Here is a 16,789-nt window from a genome sequence, read left to right as displayed (position 1 = left end):
ATGTCAGGTTCTTCATGCCTAGTTAATTGGTGACTGTGGGACTCTGTTTTGTGAAGAAAATTATTCTGATTTAACAGATGAAGAAGATGAAGATCAGAGGGGCTAAGTCACTTGCCCAGAATCGTACAGCCAGCAAGTTGGGTGCCAGGACTTCAAACAGGTCTTTCATGAGAAGAGCTCTATAGTTTTTTCTCTTTTGTCTCTTCCACTCCCTCCCTCTCTGTCCTCACTCCTCCATGCTCTGTCCCGGGAGGTTCTCAATTTGGGTTCCCAACTTGGTCATATATTGACATCATCTGGGGAGCTTTAAAAAATAATATTGGTGTTAGGCCTCCACCCTAGGAAACAGACTCTCCAGGGTGTGACTTCAGCATCTGTACTTTTTATTCCCTCTTCACAGGCAGCCTTACCGAGATTCCTCTACCATTCCAAATGTTTCTGGTGCATGCATTTGCACTAAGGTGTTAGTTACTGGATGTGTTACCTTTCTCAGGATATCTGCATTTGAAAAAAGAACCAAGGACATGAAATAATGAATTGCATAAGCATCCTAGAGAGTGGGAGAGACCAGCTTTTGATCTTCTTTCTCCCACTTGCAGCAGATTTATTGCTCTCACATGTCCTGCTAGGAATCTACCCAGCAGTCTTGGCGGAGATTTCTGAATATGCCTTGTCATTTTGAGAAGACTTTTGGGCTAGAAGAACACCAATGGATCGTTTTTGAATGCCCTTGAGCCATCAAGTTTGCCTACAGAGGGCTGAGCTTCCCAAATGAGTAACAGCCAGTTTCATTCTAACTAGGAAGCAAAACCAAACTTATTCCCTCCAAAATGTTTGTTTGTTTGTTTTACCATTTAATGATGAATCCTCCCCCATTGGGCCTTTCCAAGTGCCCATTCAAACAAACCCAGCCACAGAAATGGAGGTGGCATGTCTGTAAGTTAGAGTCCTTGCCCAGACTCCAACTCAATCAAATTGCAGGAGACCCTTAGTGTGGTTATTTCTAGGACATAACAAGATTTTGATGTTGATGCCCCCTTTTAATTTTTTTAATTACATAAACTTAGTTTTAATTAAAGTATAATTGACGTATGATATTATATTGTTGTAAACCTTTGATTTTTACAAATGAAGAAAAATGGAAGCCACCCTAAAATGATTTTTTTTTTTTTGAACAGCAGCTACATCTCCAGCCTGCTTCCTGTACCTGGTGGGGGACACAGTGCTTCTCCGCCTTCAGGAAACAGCCCACTTGTCAGCAGCTGGGCTCCCAGGAACAAAGGCCTAGGTTCATTACCACAGTATCGACCCTGACACGTTGCACTCGGGCCACCTCCCCCAGAGTTCCTCAATTCACACCCCAAATGAAGCGTAATTGGACCTGGACATCTTTGAAGTCCCCCGAGCAGCTTGCCAGCATTTTGAAATGTCCTTGATTTGCATGGTGAAAACCTGGCTGGAGGTGACTTTTTTTCTTTTCCCTCATCCCACAGTTTTAAAGACAGAATGATTTTAAATGACATTCCCCAGACAGGGGAGAGTTACCATGGAAGAAATAAAAATTCTCAAAGCCCCAAAAAGAAAAGGCAAAAGAAGTCCAAGGTTTTGCTGCATCGTTCATGTGTCCCTTTACTTGGTTTCTGTCCTGTGAGGGCCGCATACCACGCCAGGGTTTCCTCTCAACCTCTTCCCCAGACCCCAGACCTGAAGGGCTGACAAGGATCCAGGAAGCTTGGCTGGGAGCTTCTGCAGGCTGGCAGGTTGCTGTCAGATCTGAAGCAAGAACGCGAGTCCCACCACAGGCCGGTGAGTTGATGAAGGAGGCTGTATGTGGATCAGGGATCGTCTATCTTCCATTTCAGCCAAGCCAGGGCCACTCTGCGGGGATCACATGCTCCCAGAAATCAGCGCACCCATGCCTATGTGCTCTGTGGTCTAAAGCTTGGTGATTTCCTGCAGCCCACGGAGGGGTGTGTCTGGTGGAGTCATGCCTGCCGCCTGGGCGGGCGTTTGTCGAGCCCGTGAGGAGTTTGGCGGCCTGCTCTGCTCTGGGCTGTGGCCTGCCCCTGGTTTACAGCCACTCTTCAACTCCTCTGCTTCTGCGAGCTTCCTCAGGGGTAGCCATCCTCTGAAGCAAATAGTCCACTTTCCCTAGAACTTTCTGTGAGAAAGAAAATATTCTCTATCTGTGCCGAGATGTGGCTAGTGCAACTGAGGAAGTGAATTTTCAACCTTATGTACTTTAGGGGGGATTTTTTTAATGGAAGTACAGTTGATTGACAATATTTCAGATGTCCTGCAAAGCGATTCATGCCATTTTATTGAAATAGCCACATATGGCTAATGGTGGCTGTATTGGACAGCACAGGGACAGATGACCAGATAGAACCCAGAGTGGATGCCTCAGTTTGGGGGAGGTGTACGGTATTGACTACCCCAGAAAAATCATCAGAAAAATTTTGATCGAGCAAAGCATGATTTATTAGACCTACTTCAGTATGGAAAAGGACCCCTATGACTGAATGCTCGTAATGTCTCCCAGCAGGGACATTGGGGAAGGGTGTTGATAGCATTTTAGAGGCCAGACTGGGTGATTTTGAAGTTGGGTCTTTCAAGGCAAGAAACTGACTGGAGTTGGGGAGAGTTTATGACAAAGTAGTTCTGGATCAGAGAGCAGAGCAAGGCAGAGGTCTTGTAGTAAGTCTTGATGAACTAGCTGTTGGTCTTGATAACAAGCTATTTTAGTTGCTTCAGTCTTATCTTCCAGAAGCAAGTATTTCTTAGAGCAGAGAGCTGTTATTTATGCTTGTTCTTAGTACGATTTAAACATGGGGATCAGAAAGCATGCCTGGTCCCAGAATTGTTTAACATAGAGACAGAGAATAACAAATTACCCCTAAATGTAGTCACTTAAAACAATAAACATTTGTTATCTCACAGTCGCTGAAGATCAGGAATTTGGGAGCAGCTGAACTGGGTGATCCTGGCTTGGGGACTCCCCATGAGGTGGTAGCCAGGATGTTGGCCAGGGTCACCAATAACCATCTGAAAGATTTGCCGAGGCTGGAGGATGCACTTTCAAGGTGACTCTTGCTTGGCTGGTGAAATGGGGTTGGCTGTTGGCAGAAGGGCTCAGTTCCTTGGTGTGTAGACCCCTCTTGTGGGGCTGCTAGAGAATCCTCGTGGCGTGGAAGCTTTCTTCCCGTAGAGCAAGTGATCTAAAAGACAGCCAGACAGAACCCACTGTGTCTTTTATGACCTGACCTCAGAAATCTCACTTAATCATTTCTAAGATATCCTATTGGTTAGACCGGGCAGCCTTGTTCAACATGGGAGGTGACCATGCAAGGGAGTTAATATTTGGGGTGAGACTCACAGGGAGAGGGAATGATGTGGTTTCAGTTCTCAGTGGTAAGTTGAGGGAGGGGGCCTTGATACAAGAGGGTGCCGAATTTCCTGAGTTTCAGAGCAGAGACACAGCTGCAGCAGGTCTGGCTGGAGATGTTGGGGAAGGTCAACCCACTGGCTGACCCAACCTTCCACCCACCTTCTGGTATGTTGTTCCAGTTACCATCGCTATGTAACAGATAACTCCAAAATTTAGTGATTTCAAATAAGCATTTTATTATGCTCATGGACTCTAGGGCTCAGGAATTCAGAGAGGGCACAGTGGGGGATGGCTTGTCTGTGTTCCACAAGGTTGGGCCTCAGCAGGAAGGACTCAAAGCCCAGTCATGAGAGTTGGAGGCTGGAGTCATCTACAGGTTCCATCATTGACATATCTGGGGCCTGGGCTTGGGGTGGGGGGGCGGTGGCTCAAAGGCTTGGATGCTGGACGGAGTGCCTGCAGGTGGCCTCTGTATGTATATGTAGCTTGGGCTTCCTCACAGCATGGTGGCCTCAGCATGATGGGACTTCTTAGGTAGTGGCTCAGGGCTCCAAGTGTGATTGTTAACTAGCAAATAAGGTGGAAGCTGCCTGGGCTTTTAGGACTCAGCCTTGGGAGTCACCTGGCATCATGTCCATGTCCAGTGGAAGTATTGATTGAAACCATCACCAGCCTGCCCAGACTCAAGGGAAGGGGGCACAGACCCGGTTTCTCAATGAGAAAAGTCAGTGTCACATTGTAGAAGAGCATGTGGGATGGGTGAGATTGTTACAGCCATTCTTGGAAAATGCAGTCCGCTGTGCACATCAGTTTCCCAAGGCTTTTGACTTTGATGGGTGGGAGCAGTGGGGGCTGGGGCATCTCTGTTAGATAGTGCTTGTTCTTTCCTGGTCATAGGTCACTGATCCAAGCCTGAGCTGAGTGGGACACACGAGGAAGCAGAGATGAGCCCAGGAGAGGGGGTTCTCCACACAGGTCCTTAGAACAGTGTCCCAGACTGTGGGGCCAGAGACAGCCCCACCACATATTGTGTGGCCTTGGATAAGTGACTTATTTCTGAATTGGGAATAATAAGCCCTGCACTGGGATCACTGTGGGGAGCAGGTTAGGTAAGGTGTGCAGTGCATAGTAGGAGCCTGGCACATAGTGGGGATTCACATAGATGGGAGCTGTTATAATGATAGCTTCTCTCGTGGCTCAGACAGTAAAGAATCTGCCTGCAATTCAGGAGACCCAAGTTCGACCCCCAGGCCAGGAAGATCCCCTGCAGAGGGAATGGCTACCCCAGTATTCTTGCCTGGAGAATTCCATGGACAGAGGAGCCCGGTGGGTTATAATGATATATATTATTATCCCACCTGAGTTCAATCATCTGTGCCCCAGTATCAGTTATAGATAATGAGGTAACAAATCACCCTAAAACTTAGTAGCTTAAAAGAACAGAAGTCATTTTTTTCCACTCTCTTGGTTTCTCTGGTGCAGAAATCAAATCTGAGGCTTGGCTGGGTGGTTGTGGCCCAGCATCTCTCTGAAGGTTGCCCTCAGAGGCAGCCAAGGCTGCAGTTGTCTGAAGGCTCCGCTGGGGCCACAGCATCTACTTCCAAGGTGGTTCACTCTCATGGCTGGTGAGTTGGTTCTGGCCGCAGGCTGGGGGCCTCAGTTCTCTCCACATGTGCCCTCCACAGAGCGACCTCATGCCATGTTGTCTGACATCCCCTAGGGCGGGTTTCTCCAGGAGGGCAGAATCTGGGTCTGCCTTGGCCTTTGCTATATCTCCAGGGCTTGGCCTGGCTCAGAGCATGCTGGGAGAGTTTGAAAGACTGAGAACTGCCTTAGCTATTCTTCCCTAGACCCTTGACATTTTTCTGCAAGGTCTTTGCATGCCTCTGCCTGGCTAAATAGCAGGCTCAAGGTCTCAGAGAGAATCCCAAGGTTGTGGAAAGGAAAAATGAAGGAGAGACAGCTGCCAAGGCTCAGGGCCCAGCTATGCCTCCTTACCAGAAACTGTCCTCCCAGAGCTTGACCTTGGGCTTCTGAGTGCGTTCTAAGGGAGTTTACATTCATGGAAACCCAGATAAGTTTTCTACCTGGCCGAGAGCTGTGCAAGCCCTGAGAGAGAGAAGAAAGTGCGTGGGAAGGAGCTCACATCCCACTGAGAGTAACCAAGGGGTTGGGGGTTCCAGCTGCGCCAAAATGTCAGAGTTGCTGTCTGGCTTAAGTAGCAGATGCAAAGACCCTGAAGTACAGAAGCTGGTTCTGGGGCATCTGAGCAGGAGGGCTGGGCTGTGAGGGCAGTGCCAGAGGAGGCCGGAAGTCAGGGTGAAAGCAGAGCAGTGGGGTAACAGAGGCAGCCACGAGGAAGAACAGGGGTCTGGGGTGGGAAGAATGAAGCAAGGAGCCTGCAGGGTTCTGGACAAAAGTCAAGAGGAGGACTTCCCTGGTAGCATAGTGGATAAGAATCCATCTGCCAATGCAGGGGACTCAAGTTCGATCCCTGGTCCAGGAAGATCCCACATGCTGCAGAGCAACTAAGCCCATGCACCTCAGCTACTGAAGCCTGCATGCTCTAGAGCCCAAGCTCTGCAACAATAGAAGCCACTGCAGTGAGAATCCCACGTGCAGCAAGGAAGACTCAGTACAGCCAAAAATAAATAAATAAACAGGTAAATAGGTAAATCAACGTTTTTAAAAGTAAATTATTTAAAAAGTCAAGAGGATCTGAACCAAGGCAGCAGCTCTGGGAACAGAATATAAGAAAAGGGGAGAGGCAGGTTCCAGAGATATTTAGAGGTAAACTTGACCGGATTAGACGGCCGGGTTGGGTTAGAAAAGAGGAGGTGGGGACAGTGCTTGAGGGGTTTTCCCTCTGAATGTTCTTTCCTTTCGATGTTCAGAAGCAGCAGGTGCTGTAAGGAAGCTTAAGGTGTTTGCTCAGTGTTCTGGGACCAGAAAGAGAACCCAGCAAGTCTGAGCCATGGCAGAGTGTGATGTCATTTGCAAGGGAGGAAAGGTCTGGCTGCAGAGTCCCACTGCTGCTCATCTCCCCTGCGACCTGCTGGCTCGATGTGTGAGCTCTCAGGCCCTCACACATATATCACTCTCATTTAATTGTCCAGGAAAAGTTGTTGCTCCCATTCTACAGGTGGAACAACTGAGGCTTCTAGGCTCGGAGAGGTGTGATATCTTTTCTAAGGTCAAAGAGGTGGCAGAGCCAGGTCTGGACCCCAGCCGAGTCTTCTCTCCAACACACTTCCCTGCTTTCTTTTCTCAGCTCCCTTGACAGCCATTTGTATTGAGTCAAGTTCATGAGGATTTACAGAGTTCCTCCAGGGCCTCTGTGAGTTGGGGAGGTATGACAGATTATGGTGGGGGGATCCTCACAGGCTTGCTAGAAAGTGTGGGTGTATGGTAGGGTGGGACAGAGAGATCAGAGCCCTCAATCAGAAAGGGGTCCCTGAAGGTAGGGTGGTATGGCTGGGGCCACCTTCAAGACATCCATGAGGATGACCATGACCTTGGGCAAAGACCCATCAAGGCAGGTGTCAAAGTCACAGAAATCTTGATAACAGGGCTCTTTGTTTTTTGTTTTTTAATTTATTTTAATTGGAGGCTAATTACAGTATTGTGGTGGGTTTTGCCATACATTCACATGAATCAGCCATGGGTGTACATGTGTTCCCCATTCTGACCCTCCCTCCCACCTCCCTCCCCATCCCATCCTTCAGGGTCATCCCAGTGCACCAGCCCAACATGGCTCTTTGCTGTCTCCCTCTACTGATGCCAGATATTTAGGAACTTGACCCCCTTTCCTGGCTTTGTCTTATTTACTGTCCCCTCCCAACACCTTGCTGTGTCCGTCTTTGCTGGTTCCCTTTCCCTGGAGTGGGTGGCTGGCGTAGTACCACCACCCAGAAGGGAGCTAGAATTCCATCCCCTTAATTCCCTCCCCAGCTTTCTTGCAGCCGGAACACCTAAATGCTTTCTGCGACAAGCTCTCTAAATGATTGGAACTTTCTCCCAAATCAGCACTTTTTCATGCTACATTAGCATTTATTGGTTTGATATTTACATTTGGCAAAGGAGCACCCAGTCCCTGGGTCCCCAGGAGCACACACCGTCAACTGAAACAGAAATCTAATTGCTGCTCACATTGCCCCCTCCCACCGCCCCCATCTGCCACCTGCCTTGTTCCACCTCCCCCCCCCCACCCCTCCGACCCAGTCCATAAAAAACTCAGCAGGATTATCTTTGCAGACCAAAAGGTCTGCTGGTAAACAGGGGCCCTATCTGGAGGAGAGACAGTCTCCCCTGACAAAAGGGCTGGCAGGGACTATGAATGTGTATTGCAGTGTATCTATGTAGTAGCTTCTCCATTGGATTCTAACCTCCTTGAAGGCAGAGATCTGTTTTTCGTTGTTTGAATTTCTCCCTGTTCCTCTCCAGGGTGAAGAAGCAAGCTCTGCCCACTGTAGATTCTCCAGGAACATTTGTCTACTGTGGAATGAATCAGAAGTCGCGCCCTCCCTCTGACAGCTGCAGGGGGAGAGGGTGGAGGAATCATCCAGGGAATGTGAGGGCAGTGGGGGCCACGTGGTAAGGAGGAAGGTTCTCCCTTGTCCCTTTCGAAGGCCCCTGAGGATGTGGCCGAGGAGCCCAGCCCTGCGAAGTTGTGGTGGAGGAAGGAAGCTGTGTGGTAATGTGGTTAGAGCTCGGCAAACCCGGCTCCAAAAGCCAGCGCTGTTGTGTGACTGGTGTGCACCTCAGTTTCCTCTTGAATAAAACTGGAATGACTTCTGGGCTGGTAATGGGGATTAAGGGAGATCAGGTGAGTGACGGCCCAGGCACAGCATGGGTTTAGGAGATGGCTGTTCCTGGGGTTGATTCAGACCTGTGCTTTTGCGGGAGTGGAGCCCTAAGTATATAAATCATTAACTCCTCACAGGTATGTTTGCTGTGCCCTGGGGTTTTCCAGGGGCAGGCTTTCCCAGCAACCCCAGAGCCTTGCTACTCAGAGGGCTCAGGGACCGGAAGCAGCCTCCCCCGAGGGCCTATTAGGACCCCCTCAGATGCTCCCCAGACCTGCTGAATCAGAATTTGTATATTAAGATTACCCCAGGCGAGTCATATGCACACTGAAGTTTGAGAAGCACTTTAGAAACTCCTTGTGAAGTTTGCAATGTAGAAATGACTATTCTCATTCTGAGAATGAGAACACTTCCTCAGAGTCTGAGAATTGAAGGCTTCCTTTGCCCAAGCCCACAAGGTCTTCTAGGAAGAGGTCTGGTGACTCCTATGGGTCCTAAATAACTTTCCTACCCTTGACTGTTCCCTGAAGGACCAGCATGCTTTAGGCCAGGGTGGAGATAAGCAAGGCCAGGGCCAGGGACTCATCTGCCAATAGCCACGATAGCCACGAAGGGGCTGGGAAAGCTACCTGCTGTAGAAGGGCTGTGTGGACTCCACCCTGAGGAGTATGAGGTCTTGGCCCTGGGGCTTGAGTTCTGATGACAAAAGAGGCCAGGAAAAAAATGTCCCGTCAATACATACCCGCATTCCTGTGTTAAAGTGGAATTTTCCAAAGGTGAAAACACTTGACTTGCATGCAAATATAAAATGACCACATGTCAAAGATTTAATTTAACTCATTCCTTAATGAGGAAACGTCTAAGATGTTAAATCCGGTTACAGCGAGAATGTGAGGAGCTCAGTATTTATAGGCAATTTAATAGAAGAATCTTAGGGTGAGACAGCTAGGTTAGAAATTATTTGCATCTCTACCAGACAAAAATCTGAAAGTTAACCAACCTCTGCCGCTATGGGATTGTAAAATAGCCCAGTCAATAGGAAATCAATCAAAGGTGCCAGCCCTGCACGGTGCAGCAAGAACACCCAATAATCTCTTTCGCCTATTTCCAATTTTGGATAATTTTTTCTGACACTACCCTCGGTGAGTCCTTGAGAATCCGGAAATTGCTCTTGCCTGAGAATTATCCTCAGAATGGAATGTGGGTCTTGGAAGGAAAGGAGGAATAAAAGATGAGCAAGCCCATCTTCTGAAAGATGATGAGTGTGTTTTCCCGGCTACCTTTCCTCTGTCCTGCAAGGTACTGTGCGACTGCCTTCAGAGGGTGTGAGCTGGCATTGTGATAGAGAAAGCAACTATTCACGGAAAGGACACCGGACAGCCTGCTCCTGACTCCCATTCCCTTTAACCTTGGCCGCTATACAGAGGGGGATGATGTATCCACAAACATATGCAGCCTTGTCCAAAATATTTTCCCCTCCTGTATAGTTCTTGCCAATATTGTTAATCTGTGGGTTGACTTCAGACCAAAATAAATCTCCCAGCCCTGGCCACCAGCTAGCTAATTTTACTTTGTAACCAGGGAATAGAAAGTACAGGCCCTTGGCCGACCATTCTGTGTTTATTTGGCTTTCTCTCTGCTGCAGTTTAAAAATCACATTTGGAAAAGTGGACCCTCTGTGCATAAGAACAGCCACAGAGAGAAACAACAACAAAGACGAACGGGTTGAAAAAGGCAAGTCCTTCCATTCCCCTCCACATTTGTCTCTCATCTCAGGATTCCGATCATCCCCACTGGCCTTTTCCACAATGTCTAGAGTTGTAAAATGGGCCCCAAAGCAGAAGAATACATGGCCATTCTGTGAGGATTTTCTACTGAATATCTCCTGGGTTCTCCTGGAGCAGTTAGAGGAAGGAAGTGGGTAGAAGTTTACCATGTCTGCCCTTGAAGAGACCTTGGAGGGCATCTATTTGGTCCAGCCCAGCCCATTGAAGGGCAGGATTTCCTAGCGGTTGAGAGCACAGAATTAGAGCCAGACAGCCCTGGGTTGAACTAGTTCTCCACCACTTCCTCACTGTGTGGCCTTGAATGAGTTTACTAACCTCTGCCTCAGTTTCCTCATCTGTCAAATGGGGATGGTGATCATCATACCCACCTCAGAAGATTGTAGCAAGGATGAAATGAATTAACATGTAAAGAAAGCATCAGGAAGAGCACAGAGCATCCAATAAGCATTTGATAAGAGAAGGAAATCAGGCTCAGAGGAGAAGCAACCTCCCCAGGGTCACTTGGGGAGTTGCCAAACTGAGTTGGACTTGGTGAAAAAGAGGAGAGGTTACTGCCTCTTGGAAATTCTGACTAATAGCTGTTTCTCTGCCTGTGTTACATCATCCTCACTCAACACTTGGCGAGACCTCACGTGGAAGTCAGGGTGCCACGTTCCAGTCCAGGCGCGCTGCTCACCCATGGTGGCCCTCCTAGCTAATGAGCCTGGGGCTAGAGGGTCTCTGGGGTTCCTGTTGACATTAACATCTTATAATTTGAAATTAGGGTCTGTACCCTTCATTCGAGTCAAGTCTGTCTTTTTCTGCAACATTCTCTTTACTGTTTTTTTTCCTCCATTTTCCTCTCACATTTTGTCCAACTGTATCCTATGCACATCAGCATCTGGGTTTCCTTTTGGCCCTCCCACTCTACGCTTTCCACATTGACCCCTCTCCCCTTCCCCTCTGCTAGGGCAATCATGGGCTCCCACTGGCCCACACCTAGCCCTCAGTTGCCAGGTTCAAGTTGATTAGACAGTCTTGGAGCTGCCTTAAAAGTTACTATGTAGGCGCCTTGAAAGTAGGAACTGGGTTTCTTCCTTTCATGACCCACTTTAAGAGTCTAATAGAGTGCCCTTGGCAGAGTGGCTTATCCATTATGGTTTGTTGATGGGTTCCAAAATGAGTCGGGGATATTGGATGAAATCTTGTATTATCAAGGCCCCCTCTGGTACATTTAGTACAGCTTTCATAGATGGAATGGGTATCTTAGAACAATTAAAATTTCAAACTTGAAAATTTCAGGCTGCAACATAGTAATGTTAGATATTTCCTTTGCTGCCTTTCTCCCCAGCCCTATTCCGTATCCCCTTTCCCTAAAATACAGGCCTGAGTCAAATGGTAGGTTGCCACCTGTTGGTGCAGTGAGGCATTGCAGCATAGCTCTACAAGATCTTGTAAATGCCTGGAGGGAAGTGAACAGAGATTGAATTTCTGGGTGGTGAGTCTGTAGAGTCAGGTATGGCCCAGAGAAAAACCTTTCGGATTAGGTTGACCCAAAGGGCGGGGTGAGGGCTAATAGCAGAGGGGAATCCTGGAGTAAAAGAGACACTACTAAACACTCCAGGGGCTGTAGAGGGAAAAGTAGTCAGTTATTTGGAGACACTAACTTCTGTAATCCCTAATATTGCTAATGTATATTCAGTAAAGCTCTGTACACCACTGGGCTGACTACCAATAATCCTGCCTTTCTCAAACCTTTGCCCTTTGTCAATATTGTTGGAGCCCAATTTAAAACTCCACTAAAGAGCAAAGAAAAATGAGATTTCACTATATATATAGTTGGGATGGGTTGCACTTTTAAAAGATGCCTGCAACAATATCCCACATGTTTTTCTGCAGTGTGACCCACCATACCTCCATCAGGTAGAGAGGTCTGTTTCTCTACTGCTTGGAACCCAGGTGGGTCCTGTGCCTGCTTTGACTGATAGAATGAGGTGGATTCAGCTTTTGGGCAATGAGTTCCTGACATCCCAGAGCAGTACTATTTCAGTTCACATCTGCTGCTTCTGATCAAAACACTGTCTTGTACTTCCTGAGAGAGAGAGAGAGAGCACTTCCTGCCAGGTGTCCCCTTGTGTCCTCCTCTGTGTGACTGTGGGGTTCAGTGTCTCTCACACATTCTAGCATGGTGCTTGGTACCTTATTTGCAGGCCATGAGATAGAACCCATACTCTTGCCTCCAGAAGGTCTTGTGGGTGGGATGTGCATTAGATAGCAAGAGTCCACCCACACATTTTCTTTTCATCAACGTTAGTGATAATTTACACATAATACAATACACCCATTTTAATTATACAGATTGATGAGCTTTGACAAACATAGCCCATGTGACCACCACCCACGTAACCACTACCATAATCAAAGTGAAGTTGCTCAGTTGTGTCCAACTCTTGGCGACCCCATGGACTGTAGCCTACCAGGCTCCTTCATCCATGGGATTTTCCAGGCAAGAGTACTGGAGCGGGTTGCCATTTCCTTCTCCAGGGGATCTTCCCGACCCAGGGATCAAACCCAGGTCTCCTGCATTGTAGGCAGACGCTTTACCATCTGAGCCACCAGGGAAGTCCCATAATCAAAGTCTAGAACATTTTCATCACCCCAGAGTTTTATTGTGCCCCCTTTGCAGCCAAGCACTGATTTGCTTTGCCCATAGAGATCAATTTTTGTCTTTTCTGGTGTTTCATATAAATGTAATCATATAGGATGCCCTTTTATGTGACTTGTACTTATGTGACTACATAATATTTTGTTCAGCATGTTTTAGAGGTTCATCTATGTTGTGTGTACCTATAGTTAATTCCTTTTTATTGATGAGTAGTCTGTCTTTGTGTGGATATATCACAATCTGTCTATTCTATTGATGGACATTTGGGTCAGTTATAAATAAAAGTGCTATGAATGTTCATCTACAAGGATTTGTGATCATACGTTTTCCTTTCTTCTAGGTGAATACCTAAGAGTGCTAATACAGGTTTATATGACAAGTGTATATTTCACTTTATAAGAAATTGACAAATTGTTTTACATGCCCACCAGCAAAGTATGAGAGTTCTGGTTGCTCCATATTCTCATCAGCACTCAACATTGTCAATCTTTTTACTTGTAGCATCCCTGGTGAGTGTAATGGTACCTCATTTGTCCATAGGTTTTTTTGTTTCTTACCTTTTAAAAAATTGATTTATTTCTAATTGCCTACAGGTTTTTAATTGTGTCCTCCATTAGAAAGTGAGCAGGAACTTGGTTTTTCACTGCTCCATCCCCTAGCACCTGGAATGGTGCCAACACCTGGAACAGCCCCCAGTACATGGAACAGCATGCAATAAATATTTTTGGAATGAATGAATTCATGTCTCTTTCAGTTTTTGTGTTTCCCTAAGATTGATTTCTGTAGGGGATATTGAGCAAAGAGAATTTATACACTTACAGTTGTAGAAGATACTGTCAAATTGCTTTACAAAAAATACTGAACCAATTTACCCTCCCACCAACTTGAGCTACTGTCAATTGTTTCCATTTTTTTTTTTTTTTTTGCCAGGGGAATAGTTAAAAAATGATATTTCATTTTGGTTTTAATTTTGTATATTACTCATCACTGGGTGAAATTGAGCATCTTTTCATATATTTTCGGGTCTTATGTACTTCTTCATCTGTGATTTGTGTTCCTATACTTTGCTTTTTTTAATTGGACTATTTTTTTCTAATTTGTAGAAACTCTTTGCTTATCTGAGATAGTACCATTTTGCCAGTTAGGTATGCTGCAAACATTTTGTGGAGTTACAAGCAGAATGGTTCAGTGATGACTCCTGGAATTCTTCCGTTGTTGCTTGCTCAGGCTGAGGATCTCTGCCCTTCCCCCAGTGGGAGTGGCTGTGACTGAACCCAAGTTTGCTTTGGGCTGAGGGCTCCCCTTCCTCCCATGCATACCTCCAGGTCTTGACTGTTCCCAGTATGTAAAGCCTCTTCAAGCTTACACAATTAAAAAGCAGCATCCAGAGTGGACTGTTGAGAACACAGGGTCTGTGTACCTCATCTTGCTGAGCATTTATGTGAAAAATTTCCCAATAAAACCTGCTCTTCATACCCTTTCCACGTGGCATTGTGGTGTTTGCCTTCACCTTCTTCTCCACATTTTTTCTCCCAGTGTGTCATTTATCTTAGACATTGTTCATGATGTCTTCTTTTCATATGCAAGGTTTTACTTCTACCTCATCAAATCTGTCCATCTTCTCCATGACTTCTGGATTTCATGGCTTGCCTAGGAAATGTTTTCTTACCCCGATCATATAAAAAATTAGTTTCTGTTTTCTTCTAGTTATTTCATAGGTGTTTAATGTATCTCTCCTTATCCACCTGGAAGACATTTTTGGATGTGGAGATACCCACCTCCTAGGGGTCAACAGCAGGGTTTCTATCCTCAGAGCTGCTCTTGGAGTAGGTTACTGGGCTATATTAGTTATCTATTGCTGTATAACAAATTACACCAAAACTTAGTGGCTTAAAACAACAGCAGATTTTAATTACCTCACCATTTCTGTGGATCAAGAATTTAGGAGCAGCTTAGCTTCATGGTCTGGCTCAAGATTCTCATGAGGTTGTAGTCAAGATGTTGGCTTGACTACTGAAGGCTTGACTGGGGCTGAGGGATCCACTTCCAAAATGGCCCACTTATATGGACATTCACAGGAGGCCTCAGTTCCTCACTTTATGGACATCTCCATAGGACTCTCTATAAAGTACCCTCACAACATGGTAGCTGGCTTGCCCCAGATAGGTTGATCAACAGAGTGCAGGGTGCAAGCCACAGTATTTTTTTTTTTTTAATATTTATTTTTGGCAGTGATGGGTCTTCATTGCTGCATGGGCTTTTCTCTAGTTGTGGTGAGTGAGGGCTACTCTCTAGTTGCAATGCTTGGCTTCTCATTGCAGTGGCTTCTCTTGTTGTGGAGCACTGGCTCTAGGGCATGAGGGCTTCAGTAGCTGTGGCTCCCAGGCCCTTGAGTACAGGCCCAGTAGTTGTGGCACACAGGTTTAGTTGCTCCACGGCATGTGGGATCTTCCTGGAGCAGGGATTGAACTCGAGCATCCTGCATTGGCAGGTGGACTCTTTACCACTGTGCCTCCAGGGAAGCCCAAGCCACTGTATTTTTGATCTAGCCTCAGAAATCACACTCTGTTGTTGCCTACAAGATCCTATTGATCAAGGAAGGAATATACAGGGATGTGAGTAATGGGAGGTGGGGCTCTGTGGAAGCCATCCTGGAGGTAAGCTACCACATCCTGGAGGTGAGTCAACATTTTTGGCTCTCTGGTCCCTGGCCCTGTGAATGAGGGTCCTGTGGGTCCAAAGTATGCTTGAGAAAGTGAAGAGCTGGGAAAGTGAAGAGTGGTCCAGTGGTTAGGACTTTGCACTTACACTGCCAGCACCAGGGTTCGATCCCTGGTCTTGGAACTAAGATTCCAAAGCCGGGCTGCATGGCTGGGAAAAAAAAAAACCCAGTGAAGATCTATTAATATCAAAGTCAGGCAACTACTCTAAATGTCTGAAAAGCAAAATGGAAATTCTGTCTATGAACACAGGGGTCCCAAAGACTCTTAATTTTGCTGTTTTAGAATTCAGGAGAAAGACCATTCAGAGAGAATCAAACGGAGTGACAGGGCGAGAGCATGACCTCGTCTGCATTCCTGCAAGCTCTCGCTGGCCCTTGCTAGTTATGTTGGTCAAAGTCCAATCAAGGATACAGGAACTATTCTAGGTGTTTGGAGCAGTTGGAACTTAATGCATAAAATTGTTTACACATGTGATGGAAAATGGAGAAGGGGGGGCAACGCCGAGATAAGTGCATGCAGGAAGCATCTGTTGGCCCTGAAACTGGAGGGATGCAGGAAGACTTGGACCAATGGGGCCCAGAAGTGGGCTCAGGGGGCAGACGCTGGAGCTTTGGTGGTTCTACCCTCTGGGATCTGCAGCCACAGAGGAACTCCAGCTCCTGAAGCAGAGAGCAAGGAGAAGCAATACCCTGAATTGTCCCTTCCTCTTCTCCTGCAGTGTCCTTCCAGTGCCTTCCATGGACTCCAGGAATCACGCAAGCAAAACCAAGCCGAGGAAGGGGAGGAGTGGGGAGGAAAGTGAGGGCACGAGACTGGGGACTAACACATTGGTGTCAGGTGTTTGGCAGATTTTATTTTCCCCCAAAATGCCCACAACAATATTTCTGGTCCTACAGGTTTTTCTAGAACCCTGACACCCTCCCATCAGTAGGTGGAGTTTGAGTCCCCCTCCTCCATCCTGGATGGAACTCCATGAATGGAAGGAGTCACAGGTGATGCTCACTGTCTGCTGGGGCTGGGTCATGAAAGGTGATACAGCTTCCCATCTGGGATGCTGTCTCTTCCAACCCAGTGGCAGAGCTGTGAAACAAGTCCAAACCAGTCCAAGCGAGAGGTTGCATGGGGAGGCTCATGGGAAGAGAAATTGACACCCCAGCTGGTAACCCACATCATCCCTCAGCGCCCCCTCCTCCAGTCTCTGAGCCTTCCAGTTGAGGTCCAGGCATCACGGAGAAGAGACAAGTTGTCCCCGCTGTCTGAATTCCTGACCTGCAGTATCTGTGAGCATAACGATTACTATTTTTCTTTTATGTTGCTGAGTCTCGGGAAAATTCATTCTGTAGTGTATTGTAACTGGGACAGCTGGGGGTGAGGGGCAGGAGGCATTCGGGTACATCTTTGGAGCTCCAGGGCAGTATCAGCCTCCTCTCAGATCTTCTGTT

General features: G+C 47.0%; 1 long non-coding RNA gene across 1 annotated transcript in view; it reads left to right on the top strand.

The window, feature by feature from the left end:
• LOC133052418 (uncharacterized) overlaps positions 1 to 12,954 on the top strand; it is an 83,673-nt gene extending 70,719 nt beyond the window's left edge. Inside the window, exons 4-5 of the long non-coding RNA XR_009692047.1 lie at positions 1,179 to 1,806; positions 7,832 to 12,954. This is a non-coding gene — a long non-coding RNA (uncharacterized LOC133052418). The remainder of the gene's footprint in view (positions 1 to 1,178; positions 1,807 to 7,831) is intronic.
• The last annotated feature ends 3,835 nt before the right edge of the window (positions 12,955 to 16,789 follow it).

This window comes from Dama dama, chromosome X (assembly GCF_033118175.1).
Source record: "Dama dama isolate Ldn47 chromosome X, ASM3311817v1, whole genome shotgun sequence".
In the NCBI taxonomy this organism is placed as follows: domain Eukaryota; kingdom Metazoa; phylum Chordata; class Mammalia; order Artiodactyla; family Cervidae; genus Dama; species Dama dama.
This window is presented reverse-complemented; position numbering and strand designations above follow the sequence as displayed.